The sequence below is a fragment of the Maniola hyperantus genome, chromosome 17, assembly GCF_902806685.2.
Source record: "Maniola hyperantus chromosome 17, iAphHyp1.2, whole genome shotgun sequence".
Lineage (NCBI taxonomy): Eukaryota > Metazoa > Arthropoda > Insecta > Lepidoptera > Nymphalidae > Maniola > Maniola hyperantus.
In genome coordinates this window covers 1122917-1140464 of record NC_048552.1, presented here as the reverse complement: position 1 = coordinate 1140464, position 17548 = coordinate 1122917, and the positions used below count along the sequence as shown (strand labels likewise).

At 35.7% G+C, this 17548-nt stretch overlaps 2 protein-coding genes and 1 long non-coding RNA gene across 3 annotated transcripts in view; 1 reads left to right on the top strand and 2 right to left on the bottom strand.

Annotated features, from left to right (window-relative positions):
* Positions 1-17548, bottom strand: part of LOC117990099 (uncharacterized) — a 278450-nt gene that overhangs the window by 205080 nt on the left and 55822 nt on the right. Inside the window, exon 2 of the mRNA XM_069504362.1 lies at positions 9135-9169. The gene's annotated coding sequence lies outside the window, so the exon portion shown is untranslated. The remainder of the gene's footprint in view (positions 1-9134; positions 9170-17548) is intronic.
* Positions 1-17548, bottom strand: part of LOC117990200 (arrestin domain-containing protein 17-like) — a 436990-nt gene that overhangs the window by 385152 nt on the left and 34290 nt on the right. The gene's annotated exons all lie outside the window — the stretch shown is intronic.
* Positions 13534-17181, top strand: LOC138403468 (uncharacterized). The gene is made up of 2 exons (XR_011237731.1): positions 13534-15315; positions 15405-17181. It is a non-coding gene; the product is annotated as an uncharacterized lncRNA (long non-coding RNA).

Genomic DNA, 17548 nt, shown 5'->3' with positions numbered 1-17548 from the left:
CTAATATATCAGTACCCTTATTATAAATGCGAAAGTGTGTTTGTTTGTTGGTTTGTTGGTTTGTCCTTCAATCACGACGCAACGGTGCAACGGATAGACGTGATTTATTGCATGGGTATAGATAAAGACCTGTAGAGTGACATAGGCTACTTTTTATCCCGGAAAATCAAATAGTTCCCACGGGATTTTTAAAAAATCTAATTCCACGCGGACGAAGTCACGGGCATCAGCTACTATTATTATCTTTGTACTTCTACGTTACCTACTTTACCTTCTAGCTTCTAGGTCACCTATAGGTAGAACTTTTAGGTACTCACTTAGGTACTTATATTATGGGAAAGCTGGTGACAGCCTAGTGGTTAGGACGTCCGCCTTCTAATCGGAGGCCGGGGGTGCAATCCCGGGCATGCACCTCTAACTTTTCGGAGTTATTTAATTTAATTTATTTATTCAACTCCTTAAATCTAGCATTACAGGAAATGGTCCTAATGCACTAGATTAAGCCTTAAATATTATCTAAATCTAATTAATATATTAAACTAAAAATTAAAAAGTTATGTGCGTTTTAAGTACTTAATTAAATATCAGTTGCTTTAATGGTGAAGGAAAACATCGTGAGGAAACCTGCATGCCTAAGAGTTCCCCATAATGTTCTCAAAGGTGTGTGAAGTCTACCAATCCGCACATGACCAGCGTGGTAGACTATATGGCCAAAACCCTTCTCCCTGAGAGGAGACCCGTTCTCTGTAGTGAGCCTGCAATGGGTTATTTATCTTTGACAAACATAATTTTGGCTCTTTACAAAAACGATCTTTATATACTTCATTTTAAAATAACAATAATAAAAATACACGATACATTAAACGACAATAAACAATAATTTTAAATAAGTAACAATAATTATATTGACCTGACAAAAACAATGATGAAGCGGTACAAAATGTAGAGCTAAAACGGCCGCAGTACGTAACAGCAATCAAAATTATGCCCGATAAAAGTCTGACCCAAAATAACAAGTGTATTTCAAAAACTGTCCGAGATAAATCATTTAAATTAAATATTCGCAAATTCTTTTTCAAAAGAAAGTAAAGATTACGAGGAAAATGCAAAAGAACAAAACCAAATTGTTTGGGCGACCACTTTGTGGGTTCGTTCACACGCCTTAGGGCTACAGGAGTTAACTATTGGGCCTCGATTTATGATTACCGTGTACCTTGGAGATCACGACGTGTGAGACCGCCTTGAAATTCAAGACCACATTCAAATGGACTCAAACAATGCAAAAATGCAACCAATTTCAAAGGGGGAAGAGACTGTATTAGATTGGAAAGACAAAGCTGCTAAAGTTTTACCAAATGATAAATAAGACGAAAACGATCAATTTGCATAAGTAAATGTAGTCGATAATAATTTGGGAGATAAAGTCGAAGTTCCTTCAAGTCGGCTGCTCGCCCGAAATCCTGATATCTCAATTGGTATCGATTATTAAGTAGAATTTATGGATGTGCTAAGATCGAGTTGTTTGTTAAACATTTGAACACTTAGGGCTTTTTGGTTTGGACTTAAGTGTTTAAGCACATCTTCGGAGTTGTCTTCGGGCGAGCGTTCGATCAAAAATTATCTAGGTACACATATAAAAGGAAAAGGTGACTGACTGATCTATCAACGCACAGCTCAAACTACTGGACGGATCGGGGTGAAAGGCATGCAGATAGCTATTATGACGTAGGCATCCGCTAAAAAGGAGTTTTGAAAATTCAACCCCTAAGGTGTTGAAATAAAGGTTTGAAGTTTGTGCAGATCACGCGGACGAAGTCGCGAGCATAAGCTAGTTTATTATAGAGCAATAATTTAGGCTTCAAGTGTTAAGTTTTTAGGAGACCAAGTTCGTCAGTGGAATGTGCGTCAAACTTTTAGTTTGCAATAAACTTCATTGTAGAAAAAAATTAGAGATACATAGTCAAGTGCGAGTCAGACCCACCCACCGAGGGTTCCGTACTCGGGCATTTTTTTCCACATTTTGATAAATCAAAAACAATGATGCATAAAAATAAATAAAAATCTGTTTTAGAATGCACAGATATGGTAACTCATATGGTAACCTTTCATAATATGGTAACTCCACTTGGTAGAGCTATCTTTCTTCGAAAATTGAAAATACTAACTATTAGTTCATGAACACAATTTGTTTTTTGTGTGATGTAACCATAAATACACGGTTTTCAGATTTTTTTCCCCTAATGTCTGCTATAAGACCTACCTACCTGCCAAATTTCATGATTCTAGATCAACGGGAAGTACCCTATAGATTTTTTGACAGACAGACAACAAAGTGATTCATAAGGGTTCCTGTTTTCCTTTTGAGGTACGGAACCCAAAAACATGTTTGTGTTTAGCACCGAGTAGAAATCCGACGTCTGTAGTGTTTAGCTATAAATTGTGCTGAAGCTATCTGATGACATAATTTGCTACTGTTTCCATTTCTCTTAAAAAAATCTCGATAAGCCCTAATGCTAGGTACATAATTAGGGGACAACACATAAACCACCAGACACGACATTAGGAAATATAGTGGCTATTAATACAAATGAGTCAAATAAGTAAAACTTTTAACATGATGGTATCTTCTGATTTACTACCAGTAATGGTAATAACTTAGATGAAACTAATAAACAAGCACTAATTATGCAAGAATGTCGAGTAAGTTACATCTGTTTTTTTTGTGTACCTACTGTGTTAGTCAGTATTTACTATTTTGTTTAAAATAAGGTTTTGGGTTTGATTTTTCTGGGTTAGAGGTTAGTGCTTGACATATCCGATGAATAATTGAAAAATACTTGTCTTTTACTCCATGTTTCGTTTCCGTAAAGCATGACCTGCGTGACGTTAATAATTAATTATTTTAAAAATGAATAAAAATCATATTTCTTTGTAAATTATTTTCTAGCCCCATAAACTACCGCTATACAAAAAATCAAGTCATTTTATTACTACATTCCAAGACCCTATTGCTTAAAAATTGCCCATGTAAACGCACCATTAAGCTCGTAAGTACCTATTATCTTTTATTACAATTTAAATATAATAAATGAAATTTGAATGAATTGGTACCGGAAACATGATATTTATGCGAACTAAATGACTGCGGAGGTAGGTGGCAGTGATTGCGACTCGACAGCCGCCGCCACAATCAGAGATCAGATAAAATCAATTCGCTCGAGATAACCTGCCCCTGTCTGTGAGATAATTTATGTTCTTGTAACAAGACGAAATGCATATCATGCGGACTTGGTAAACTGACTATCTACATCTACGTGATGATGATCTCGTTTTAGAGGAGCTACCTCTGCACCCACCTGTTTCTCCCACCAGTGGGTGGAAGGGGAATTCGTATTTCCCCGTACACCCATTGCGTTAGGGTTGAAATAAAATTTAGAAATATTATGTCGATACATCGCATCGATAAATAAATGCAAAATAATTAAATTTATATAAGTAGCGCTTTTTAAGAGTCAAGAGTGTAAGTAAAGGATTATAGTACTTACAGTATTATTTATTTTTCACTCATCCAAGGTTAAAATTATTAGGTATTATTAAATTATTATTTTTATTTATTATTACTTATTTGTCATTTTGATTGATACCTACAGGTTATGTGTTTCTAGATTTTAACGTTTAAACTTTCGTGAGTGAGGATTTTAGTAAATTCCAAAACTAAGTAGTTAAGTAAATTTATATATGTCCAGTAAGCAAGGAAGCATAAATAATGACATTCTCTATTTTATAATAATTGTTTTTTTTAATAAAAAAATAAAAAAATTGACAATTTCGTATTTATTTATCGATGCGGTGTAGCTACATACATATTTTTACATTTAATTCCTACCCTAACGCAGTGGGTGTGTACTGTACGGGGAAATACGAATTCCACTTCCACTTACTGGTGGGAAAAGCTGATGGGTGCACAGGTAGCTCCTCATTTTTTTGCCCTTTTTATAGATAATGGTACGGTAATGCGCGAGTCCGACTCGCACTTGGCCGGTTGTTTTGCCATTACAAATAATAATCTTCGGATAGTTAAATCAAGCAAGCAATACATATCAAGAATTGCGGAACCGGCAGAAAAGACAGACACACTTTCGCATTTTATAATACATATTAGAATAGATATAGATTTTTTAATACAGATAAAATAAATAAATCAGGCCAGTGTTCCCAGTTATAACTCAAAATATTTATTTAGTTATCCGTTCTAAACAACCCGTTTGAGAAAATTTATGAATCCACTGGATTAAAATACTAAGCCAAGAAATGCTCCTTTGACCAGGCGCACTGTTGTTGTTTTTAGGGTTCCGTACACGAAGGGTGCCAACAGGACGCTATCACTAAGCATCCGCTGGCTGTCCGTCTGTCTGCCTGTCTTCTGTCAGCGGTGTGTATCTCATCATCATTATCATGATCAACCCATCACCAGCTCACTACAGAGCACTGGTCTCCTCTCAGTGAGAAGGGTTTTGGCCATAGTCTACCACGCTGGCCATGTGCGGATTGGTAGACTTCACACACCTATGAGAACATTATGAAGAACTTTCAGGCATACAGGTTTCCTCACGATGCTTTCCTTCAACGTTAAAGCAAGTGATATTTAATCAATTAAAACGCACATAACTCCGAAAAGTTAGAGGCCCGGGATCGAACCCCCGACCTCCGATTAGAAGACATACATCCTAACCACTAAGCTATTACAGCTGATCTCATGAACCATAATAAGTAGAGAGTTGAAAGTGTTTTTCTATTGCCGCTGTAACAACAAAAACTTGTTAAAAATTCAAAATGGCCGAAAGTGCATAATTTTGTACGATGGTACGGAAGGCAGAACTCTTCGGGTGTGAGTCCGATTCGCACTTTTCCGATTTTTTTAATCTCCTTCGTGACTTGTGGGTCGTTCTAATCCAAGTATTACACAATCATTTAAATCTTTCTAGTGAAGAATAACGCTAAATATCACGAACGATATATTTAACGCGCCGTGTCTATGAGAATTAAAATTCTTTGTCAGTTAAGTGGGAGAGAGGCGTAGCTTTGCGGTTCGTCGCCGGCAAATTATGGGATGTATTTGTAGGGTGACCATAAAGGTAACATAAAAATCCATACTAAAACTGTTATTATAATTTTAAATTCGGTAGGAACGGCATTCCGAACCAGTGGTAAATTATTCTAAATTAGCACTTGTAAAAGTTTACTTGAATTAAAATGATACAATTATTCTTCTTCTTCTTCAAATGCGAAAATTTGTCTGTACGTCAGTCTGGTAGTTTTTCACGTTATTTTAATAAAATTTGGTAAAGAGTTAGCTTACATCCCAGGAACGAACACAGGTTACTTTTTATACCGGAGAATGAAAGAGGACCCACAGGTTTTTTAAATACCTAAATCCACGCGGACGAAGTCGCGGGCATCAGTGTATTATAAAAACTGTTACTAAAGTCTTTATACGAAAGTACAACAGCCCTCAAATTTTTATTATTTTAAACGAAGTAGGTAGAAATGAATTTGTCGCAATTATTTTTTATGGTCCGCTCCGAAATTTTATGATACGAGAAAAAATCTGGTATCAATTAATACGACTTTTAAGTTTTTCAAAAGCAATTTTCATATAATATTTGTACTGTGAAGAATAATAAATATTTCTCAGTCAATCTCATCAATGGATTGTCACTCTATTAAACTCCAAAAGCATTCCTGGGGGATTCGTTAACTTTACGAGACTCTGAGCCCTGCCGCAGCACACATTACTGAAATTCAACTTCTTTGCATGTCAAGAACTTAAGTCACCAGAAAATCATGTTTTGGACTTACAACTAAAGAAATAGAGTTGAAAATCGAATGGTGTGGCTTTTTATAAGTGTTTAATATAACTTGGTGTTTGTTACGAAGAATTGTGTCAAAGGATCACCATTCTATGAGTGTTTTGGTGTATTTCTGTCTCGATGGTGCTGACGTGAGTTAATGATGAGATAGGGGAAACTTCGTCTCCACTGGTTCTAGTTATAGTGGCTGTATATTTAGATTTCTTTGTTTGTGAAGTTTTAATTGCGATTTAAGCGTGTTTTAAAAATAGTGGCACATGTCCGCCCATTTTTACGGTGATTTGTGGTTACTATACATCCAAAATAAAATATATGTAGTAGAAGATGAAAGTGTTAGATCTAATAAATAGACAGAACTTCTATGAATAAGAATAAGTTGTGAAAAAAAAAGTAGTCGTGAAAATCTAAGTAGGTATGCCTAAGTAAAAATTACGCTATAATAATTGTCATCATCTATCTTGAAGCAGAAGAAAGAAACCTTTGTAGTACACCCATGTATTATTTTAGAGAAAGAGCCTCTGAGGGCCTGACCTTCGCTATTTTATAAAAGCTGAAAGTTTTCATGCGTAGTGTCCCCAACACGGGTAGGCACGATCTACGACTATTCATAATACGTACTAAGTTTGGATCATCGTAGCTTTGACAGATAACAGGTAAGTAACAAAAAGGTATATAAAATCCTTCGTCAAAGTAAAAAGCGTAATTTATACATCTTTGTAACCTATTATCGGCCAAAGCCATCATCATCCAAACTTCATAGTCGCTGATCGTTCCTCCATGTGTTGGGGACAATGCGCCAATAAACTTTCAGCTTTTATAAAATAACGAAGGTCTGGGCCTCACGGGCTCTTAGTCAATTAGCTTTATGTATTCACTGTATTTACTTCGCGGGCAGAATGAAATAGATCTACTAGGTACTTATGACATGTCATTATATTTTTAATTCAGATACAAGTTAGCCCTTGACTACAATCTCACTTGGTGGTAAGTGATGATGCAATCTAGGATGGATGCGGGCTAACCTGGAAGGGATATGGCAGTTTTTATTAAACCCATACCCCTTTGGTTTCTACACGGCATCGTACCGGAACGCTAAATCGCTTTGCGGTGTGGCTTTGCTGGTATTTTGGTAACTAGCCACGGCCGAAGCCAACCAGTCCAGCACAGAAATTTGGAAATTGCAAAATTCCAAACCCCTGTCGGGAATCGTACCCGGGACTTTCCACTAACAAGACCACAGCGCTTTACCACTGCGCCAAGGAGGTTGTCACCTCTATAATATAAAAAAAAATCACTAAATGTGTTGGTCATCGCAAATATCGAGAACAGCTGAACTGATTTCGCTAATTCTTTTTTTATAATAAGTAGATATTTCTTGAAGTACGAGGATGGTTCTTACGAAGAGAAAAATTTAAAAAAATTGAATCGACTTCACGGTTCGAGTTAGGCGGAACGAAGTTCGCCAGGACAGCTAGTAATATTATAATAATGTTCATTATATTCCGATACTTAACAGGCAAACCTAGTCATAATAAAGATATAACACCTATTAAACATTATATTATTGATGTGTTGATAATAACAGATCTTGTTGTGATTTAATCTCGATAATCAATTCGTATCGATCGACTGGCGCCAGGAAAAATTATTTATTTAAATTATTTTAAAATGAAATAACTCTTAATAGCTATTATGATATTTATGCGAAATATGTGGGCGTATTTGCGTTGTAGTATACGTCTCGCAAATTGTTAATGCGCGTGGCCGCCATTTTAGTGACGTCAGCACTAGACTGAAGTTTCGAGCTGATGGTATATTTTTATTTCGGCTGACCTCAAAACGACGTCATTTCAATGTTAATGAGACATGGTTCCAGCGCAATAGCAAACTGCGGGACTTAAAATATTAACTATTACATTATAATCTAATGTCACTTGCTTTAGGGTGAAGGAAAACATCGCGAGGAAACATGCATGTATGCGAACCTATATGACGTTTTGTCGGTCTCAACGACAGAGACAACGCTCTACAAATCTGCTAAGTATCTCCTTCTTAAGGTCGATGTAATTATTTTGGCCACGTACTGTACCTCATTAATTATTCTTGATATTTTGACGTTTGAGTTGTTCGTAACAAATTAAAAAAATTAAGTGGACATTACACTAATTTAATCACAAGAATTATAATATTATAATATGGAGTCTAATTGATTAAATTAATTTAATATCTTTTGAATTTGTTGCGAAGAACTCAGCGTGAGTCAATTAAATTAACTTGTCACCAACTAATACTAATAGTGGAAAAAACCTGCACAAAATTCTAAAAATGTTTGACGAAAATAATAATTTTAATATACCTAAATTATAATTTATGGGCAATTCGTTAAACTAAACTGCCTCATTAGCTAGATAAGCCCAGCAATTCACAAGCTATAACAACAGTTTGCTAAGCCATAATCACCTTTATTTTTATGACGTTAAGACGATCCAAGATGTATGTATGCGATCAAAGAGACCCATTTGTTATGAATAGGAAAAAATAAGAAATGGGTTTTCACAAAGAGATTTAGTTTTCAGAGTGGCTATCGAAAACTTTTCTTTAACAAAGTGATCTCATGCTTGAGCAATGAAACAATACGATTTTTATAGTACGAAAAAGTTATTTTTATAATTATATAATTACGCTGTTGATTACTTTAAAATAAACAAAATAAAAAATAAAATAAAAAAGTACCAAAACATTTACAATAAAGAGAAAAAGAAAGTAAAAGTGGAACTATTTTCATATTTCTTCTGAGCTATAATGACCTATAGAGTTGCTATAATGTACTTAATTGGTAAAAACTTCACTAATTTAATGTATTTTTATTTATCACTTGAAAATCAAGGCGAAAATCAAGTCTATAAAAAAATAAGGAATCACTCTTTCTTGGCTTCTATCTGCTGAATCATAATATTTTAATGTTACTTACTATAGAAAAAATTAGCCAAATGATTTTGTCGTTTCATCCTTTCTGTTTCTAATAACGATTAAATATCCATGTGTTTTCAACGTTGGCTGAAAATTTATTTTGGTTAATTAGGTATTATGGTTTTTATTTTGTTTTATGTATTTCTTTTCAGCAATGAATTAGCTTTTGATTAATGAAGTGATATTCATTATTTATATTTCATGTTAAAAATTTTTTAGTCTTTTTTCAATAGGCATACAATATTAATAATAGTTTTAGGCTAACTCAATAAGCTAATTATAACCAGGACTCACTGAATATTCTTTCCTTCATTTCACCTCGCGTTGATCTGAAAAAAAAAAAAAAACTATACATTAAATAGTCGGAAAGTGTAATTTACAACTCAATTTAATATCATCATGATCGACCCATCACCGGCTCACTACAGAGCACGGGTCTCCTCTCAGAGTAAGAAGGGTTTTGGCCATAGTCTACCACGCTGGCCATGTGCGGATTGGTAGACTTCACACACCTTTGAGAACATTATGAAGAACTTTCAGGCATGCAGGTTTCCTCACGATGTTTTCCTTCACCGCTAAAGCAAGTGATATTTAATTAATTAAAACGCACATAACTCCGAAAAGTTAGAGGTGCGTGCCCGGGATCGAATAACCGACCTCCGATTAGAAGGCGGACGTCCTAACCACTAGGCTATCACAGCTTAGTTCTAGCATTTTGTCGTGGATTGTAAAAAAGTAAACTTATTGGATTCCACGATTAAAATTCAAAATCAATAACTTAGTTTCTATAAATCCTCAGTCGATATACAAAGCAGTCTATCGATAAATCTCTCGGAATGCCAGTAGATATAAAAATCGACGAAGCATATTCCCACAGAATGCAGAATAAGGGAATAGAAAGGACTATTCTTTACTACCAAGACAACGGTTACCGATTTATCAATACTTATAATAAAACTGCAATACTTATAATAAAACTGTAACAGGTCAAATTCTGTACATTGAAGATATTTTGAAATTTTTTTTTCGAGGGCACTCTATAATCGATACTGAACCCAAAACTGTAATTTTTTTCATTTTTGTCTGTCTGTCTGTCTATCTGTCTGTCTGTCTGTCTGTCTGTCTGTCTGTATCACGGCCGCGCATCACGCTGAAACTACTGAATGGATTCCAATGAAACTTGGTACGATTTGAGGTCATACTATGAGGAAGAATATAGGATACTTTTTATCCCGAAATTCAGCATGGTTCCCGTAGGAGAGGGGATGAAAGTTAAAATGTATACTGAGTTGTAATTCATTAACGCGTAGTCCGATTTCATTCATTCTTTTTTTGTTAGAAAGGGGATATTTTAAAAATTGTTCCGTAAATATTTCAAGGTAATCGGTTTTTAACCGACTGTCAAAAAGGAGGTGGTTCTTTTTTCTACATCGATTTTTTCGAGGTTTCTGGACCGATTTGCAATTTTTTTTTAAATTAACATTTCGTGGTGGTCACATAAAAAATTCTGGATTCAACTCCTTAATCCTGATGCTACAGGGTTACTGCCCGCCTGAGTTATCAAGATTCAGGAAGTGTTCATAGTGAATTCATATTGTAGGTACCAAGCAACGACTTTATTCTCAGACTTCAAGTCTCAACTCCTCAACCCTGATGATGTAGGGTACAGCACTCCTAAACTATAATGTTTCAGGAACTGCGGATGATGCAAAATTATTTTAGGTACCAAGCATAGGCTACGTCATTGAACTTCGGATCCTAACTCCTCAATCCTGATGCTGCAAAGTACTGAAGTCCTAAATCGTGGGGATTTTAGAATTTCTGATAGTGAATTGATATTTAAAAAAAACATCACATACAACACATACATCCATTTTGTTAGTAATAAAATTAATTGCTAATGACTATGTTAGTAAGTAGACTGTTTCATGCGTACTTTTATTTATCTAGGAATGTACCACCCATGAGACACTGAGAGTGCATGTGCAAACCAACCCAGTGTCTCATAAATGGATTATCTAGTTTTTTTGCTCATCACTGAAGCTGCTCTTTTTCTCATGATATAGAAAATATATATTATTTTTTATAAAAGACTTTCATATCTTTTGAGAGCATAAATTATAGTCCTCATATACATTTGTTCAAACTGTAGGACTGAACAAATGATTTGTTAAAAGATCACTATGAAGCAATTTAGCCGTAATAGCCTATTATCTACTCATACTATATATTTTTTGTATGTTGTATAAAAGCAGGCGTTACTTTGCGGAAGTCCATGATGACTTTGCAATTGTCCATTGTAAGGTCTACATCTCCTGAGGATGCTCCGGTGTCGGGGCGAAACGTGCGTCGACTGTGTTTTGGGATTTGTGTGGTGCTGCGTGGTGGTGGTGCGTATTGCTGGCTGAGTGGCTGCTTTTCCTGCATGGTTAGCCGTGGGAGGGCGGGTGGTGCATTTCGCATGCTGCATGTTGCATCATACAGATTCGACCTGTTTCAGCGGATTACAATAAATTAAGTTTTTGGTTCATTGCATTTTTTTTTGTTAAACTTAGAACTATCGATGGACGTGGATTTTTCGAATTTTGGAAGACTCTCTATTCAATAGGTAAAAAACCTAGGTACTAATAAATAATTTATGTAGTTTACCATCCCTATTCTACGTACTACTTCTATACTTATTTTGAATTCTGCACAAATTTCTCAATAAGACATTCGCCACGCGTGGGCCATAAAGACCCCATAAATTGGCGACGCGCGTCTAGACGACCGACGACACTGAATAGTATATGTATGTCAGGACCTGCCTACTGTAGTACGCGACAGGTCGAGATGGCAACCGGGGTGGGAACGCCCTGCACACCCGTACAGCCCCGCACTAACCCGGTGCGGGCGAGCGCGGGTGACGTGCGAGTGTGCCAGGAGTCCCCCCGCCTCACACCCCGGTTGCGATCTCTACCTTCAATATTGCATTGGTAAGGCAGTTTTCATAACTCAACTGCTGATTAGTGATTCAGTGTAGTCATAGTTCACGACAGCACAGAAGATATAATACGTGACGACAGTTAGGAACTTCTAACAAAACGTCGAGGCTTCGACGTCACTAGCAGGCGTCAAATGTTAGTACATTTGACGCAGGTAGTTCTATTTTTCTATGAATTTATGTCACTATATTTTCCTTGTGTGAAGTCTATGTAAAACTTATATTTTAATCCTTGCCTAATTTTATGCCAGTTACAATGGTAAAATGTATAAGGCTCAACAAACATTGTTCCAACCTATTGTACCTGCATTTATTTGAATAAAACATTCATTCATTCATTCATTCGTTCATTCATTCATTCATATAGCCTAGTATATTTGACACATCGTCGATTTAGAATCAAACCGAGAGTTCCCTCACTCTCGTACACTGAACACTCTGGTATAGTGGCACACGGTCAGTTTAACTTAGGAAATTGTGAAATAAAACCATTAAAAAAACTGGGCTAAGGTATATGAAAGGAAGGAAGGTGTTCTTTCAGTCCTCACCTATGGTGCTGAAACGTGGACACTGACAAACGGCCTTGTTCACAAATTCAAAGTCGCTCAGCGAGCTATGGAGAGGGCTATGTTAGGAGTTTCCCTGAGGGATAAGATCCGAAATGAGGAGATCCGCAGGAGAACCAAGGTCCCAAAATTAGCAACATAGCCCAAACTATTAGCAAGCAGAAGTGGCAGTGGGCAGGTCATGCCTGTCGTAGAGGCGATGGCCGTTGGAGGCGGAAAGTGCTTGAGTGGAGACCTCGTTTAAGCAAGCGTAGTGTGGGACGCCCTCCAGCAGTCAGCACAATGGACCGACGATATAAAGAGGCTGGCGGGAAGTGGCTGGATGAGGAAGGCTGAGGACCGGGTGTGGTGGCGCTCTTTAGGGAAGGCCTATGTCCAACAGTGAAGCTCCACAGGCTGATGATGATGCTGAAGGTATATGAAGGACAATAATTGAAGGACAAATCATCGGCTAGTTTAAAATAATTATGGAACAGATAATTGTAAAGGGTCATTGAAGAAATCCTTATCCATACTCTTCGCTCATATCCTCATCCTATGTACGAACGTAAGTGTTTGATTTGCATGAGGCATGGGGCTGAAAAGTCAATATTGGTTCATTATAGTGCAAGCAAAACAATCTAAGAAGTTTGCTTTACTATCCTGACCAGTTGGTCGGGTCTGCAATCTGCATGATGATAATTTATATCTACGTTTTGACGGGGAATTTAGTCGTCCATTAGACTTTAGAGTAAAGCCACACTATGCGATGCGTTGGCAGTGCGGCGCCTGAGCGGTGCCACTGTGCCATCTTACATAGAAATCGCTGTACCATGCCACACGATGCGGCGCCGCACCGCACGCGCAACGGACTAGGGACCAGAGAGACGAGATGGGGAGGGGTGGTGCACTGCAACGCCATACTTTCTGCCGGAGCGGCGATGCAGTGCCCGTGTGGCATCCAATACTAAAATCCATAGCAGTGCGGCGCCGGACGCACCGGAATGGCATCGTGTGGCCAGGCCGTTTGTGCACTCATCTGTTTTCGGTTCGTATCCCTAATTCTTCGAAGTGGCCGATACGCACTTGTTAAATTACGATAAAATTGGATACATAATTATTATGCTAAAATTCATCTAATCATAAACTTGGAGTCTACAATAAATATTTGTAGTAATAATTTAAACAGAATCGTTATCCCGCGACAGGATATCAACGTCAATGTTACCCAGCCCGAAGGATTATGATTTAATAGTGTTTTATATTCTTAATTGTTGTCCAATTTAATATCTAGGAATGTGACAATACGATAAATAATATTATGTGAATTTTCAATACTGGTAACTAATTATTCATTGTAAATTAAATACTGTCAATGTACTAAGAGTGACATTATACTAAGCTATTGTCAACATACAGTTGGCAATAGCTATTATGTGAAATAATAATGTTGTGTAAACTGTCAATTTAAGTCGCTTATTATTATTGTAAATTATTAATACGTAGACCATCAATGTTACTGATTTTATTATTGTAAATTGGGTGTGTCAACATACCTTTTGTCAACAAACCCAAAATAAATAATGATTAATATTAAGATCATGTGATAGTCGATATCCGCCTTGTTTGCGATGGCAGTGTTATAAAAGTACCCTACCTCGACAGAAAGGGGACAGTCTTGTATCGACAGCCCAGAGCAAACACAGCGGACCTTACTGAAGTTAAGTATTCTTATATTGTATTATAATGTAATGTAATCATTTGCCTTTTGTAGGTTACCTGTTGTAACTGTGTACCAAATATGTACCTACTACTTTACTCAACGTTCTAATGTTTTAAAAGATGTGTGTTATGGAGTTTCTTTGCCCTTTCTTCTCCATGACTAAACACCTTAGCGAAATGGGTGGTAGATTCATTTTAATATAAATAGATCAATGCTGAACAAATACAATTCAGTTATTATTCGACTTGGTTGGTTTTACTTCTGTATTTATCACCTACCCTCTTGTGCTATTTATTTTATACATTGAGATAAAAGTAAACACTAGGTTGTTAGCTTCTAAATTATTATAGAAGCCTGTTTATATGATTAGGATTCTTACTTTGAAATAATACAGCAGATGCTTTGCTTGATTTTTAATTACTTAGTATTGGCCTTACCTGACAAATAATTGATAAATGATAACTTTCATTAGTAATCATTGGATTTAATTTATCATCACTATTAAAGCCCACTGTCTTAACTTCTCTCTTCTCTTTATCTAAAATCTCACATCAGAAGTGGGATACGATAATTCTTTTCTTGTCGAAATACTAATACTTTTCAAATGCTTTCAGCAATCGTGGATACGGCTTCTCCTCAAAGCGACAGGCTACCGCCTGTCGTCGGTGGCACTTGATGTTGGTGCCCGATGATCCCAAAGCGAGGGGCAACTCTGTTGTCAGCAGCACTTCGTGCTGGTGTGGCATCGCCGGTTGAAACGTCGCGTCGTTGAGCAAGCTAAGTACAATTTTGTGCGTTGTGTGTGAAGAAAAGTGTAAATTTAAAACCACGATTTTGTGGTATAGTTTATATGAAAAAAGTTTCTGTGAGGTGAATCAGAGAAGATTTTTAATTAGTTAGATAAACCACGTGTTGTGGTATAATTTATTTAGATAAGAATAAGTCTAGTTGGAGGTCAGATTAGCCGAACGGTTTTTGATAAAGTATATGTAAATGTGAAATCATTTAGAAAGTTATGATATACCGAAACAATAATACTAATCAAATCAGTAGGTTTGCTTTTGAGAAATTGCATCGTACTTACAACTCGAAACTTGAAGAAATTACCTTATTCTGATTTATGTTACTTAAACATAAACTATATTTATTTATTTATTTTGCTTCTTAAAATAACTCAACCATTTTTCTTCTCTTAAAACAACACAAAAGAGATGGTCCATTCAAGTAACTTTTATTATTTAGCTAAATTACTTTTTTAGCAACGTAAGGCAGATTACCTGCTCAAGTTTTTTTCTGTTTAGTAATGCTATCAGAACATTTTAATTTTATAAATACCTAGTTATGTGTTATCAATTTATTCTTGTTTTGAGTTGGTTTGATGTACATACACTACACTTGTTTATAAGACATAATCAACAAAAACATATTCTCTTCTACTCTAATTTTGGTCTGACGTCTAGCTATTCTAGTTTTTATGACAGTAACATTGACATTGAATCATTGAATATCGTTTTGTGAATGAAGCAATCTTATATTTTTTTATGTCGGTACTTTTGTTGCCGCTGTTCATTTAAGTTCACTGGCTGCATTTTTCTATTTTCCTATGTACTTCGGGAACGAAGTACTTATCAAGATGGCCGAATTGTAGTAAAACATACTAATAATTTATGCTAAATGACAGAAGCAGAACAGAGAAAAAAAAAGAAAAAAAAGAAAAAAAAAAAAAATTTTTTTGCCATATGATACAAAATGTTAAGACTCCCAATGGGACAAAATGTTAAGACTCACTATGTGACAAATGTTAAGACTCCCAATGGGACAAAATGTTAAGACTCACTATGTGACAAAATGTTAAGACTCCCAATGGGACAAAATGTTAAGACTCACTATGTGACAAAATGTTAAGACTCCCAATGGGACAAAATGTTAAGACTCACTATGTGACAAATGTTAAGACTCCCAATGGGACAAAATGTTAAGACTCCCAATGGGACAAAATGTTAAGACTCACTATGTGACAAATGTTAAGACTCCCAATGGGACAAAATGTTAAGACTCACTATGTGACAAATGTTAAGACTCCCAATGGGACAAAATGTTAAGACTCACTATGTGACAAAATGTTAAGACTCCCAATGGGACAATTTTTTTTCTTTTCTTTCTGTTTTTACCTATGTACTTCGGGAACGAAGTACTTGTCAGTATGGCCGTGTTAAATTACGATAAAATTGGATACATAATTATTATGCTAAAATTCATCTAATCATAAACTTGGAGTCTACAATAAATATTTGTAGTAATAATTTAAACAGAATCGTTATCCCGCGACAGGATATCAACGTCAATGTTACCCAGCCCGAAGGATTATGATTTAATAGTGTTTTATATTCTTAATTGTTGTCCAATTTAATATCTAGGAATGTGACAATACGATAAATAATATTATGTGAATTTTCAATACTGGTAACTAATTATTCATTGTAAATTAAATACTGTCAATGTACTAAGAGTGACATTATACTAAGCTATTGTCAACATACAGTTGGCAATAGCTATTATGTGAAATAATAATGTTGTGTAAACTGTCAATTTAAGTCGCTTATTATTATTGTAAATTATTAATACGTAGACCATCAATGTTACTGATTTTATTATTGTAAATTGGGTGTGTCAACATACCTTTTGTCAACAAACCCAAAATAAATAATGATTAATATTAAGATCATGTGATAGTCGATATCCGCCTTGTTTGCGATGGCAGTGTTATAAAAGTACCCTACCTCGACAGAAAGGGGACAGTCTTGTATCGACAGCCCAGAGCAAACACAGCGGACCTTACTGAAGTTAAGTATTCTTATATTGTATTATAATGTAATGTAATCATTTGCCTTTTGTAGGTTACCTGTTGTAACTGTGTACCAAATATGTACCTACTACTTTACTCAACGTTCTAATGTTTTAAAAGATGTGTGTTATGGAGTTTCTTTGCCCTTTCTTCTCCATGACTAAACACCTTAGCGAAATGGGTGGTAGATTCATTTTAATATAAATAGATCAATGCTGAACAAATACAATTCAGTTATTATTCGACTTGGTTGGTTTTACTTCTGTATTTATCACCTACCCTCTTGTGCTATTTATTTTATACATTGAGATAAAAGTAAACACTAGGTTGTTAGCTTCTAAATTATTATAGAAGCCTGTTTATATGATTAGGATTCTTACTTTGAAATAATACAGCAGATGCTTTGCTTGATTTTTAATTACTTAGTATTGGCCTTACCTGACAAATAATTGATAAATGATAACTTTCATTAGTAATCATTGGATTTAATTTATCATCACTATTAAAGCCCACTGTCTTAACTTCTCTCTTCTTTTACCATAAAATCTCACACACTCATTCGATTCGTATTTTTACGAAATCCGTAATTTCACGGATGAGTGCACAAACGCC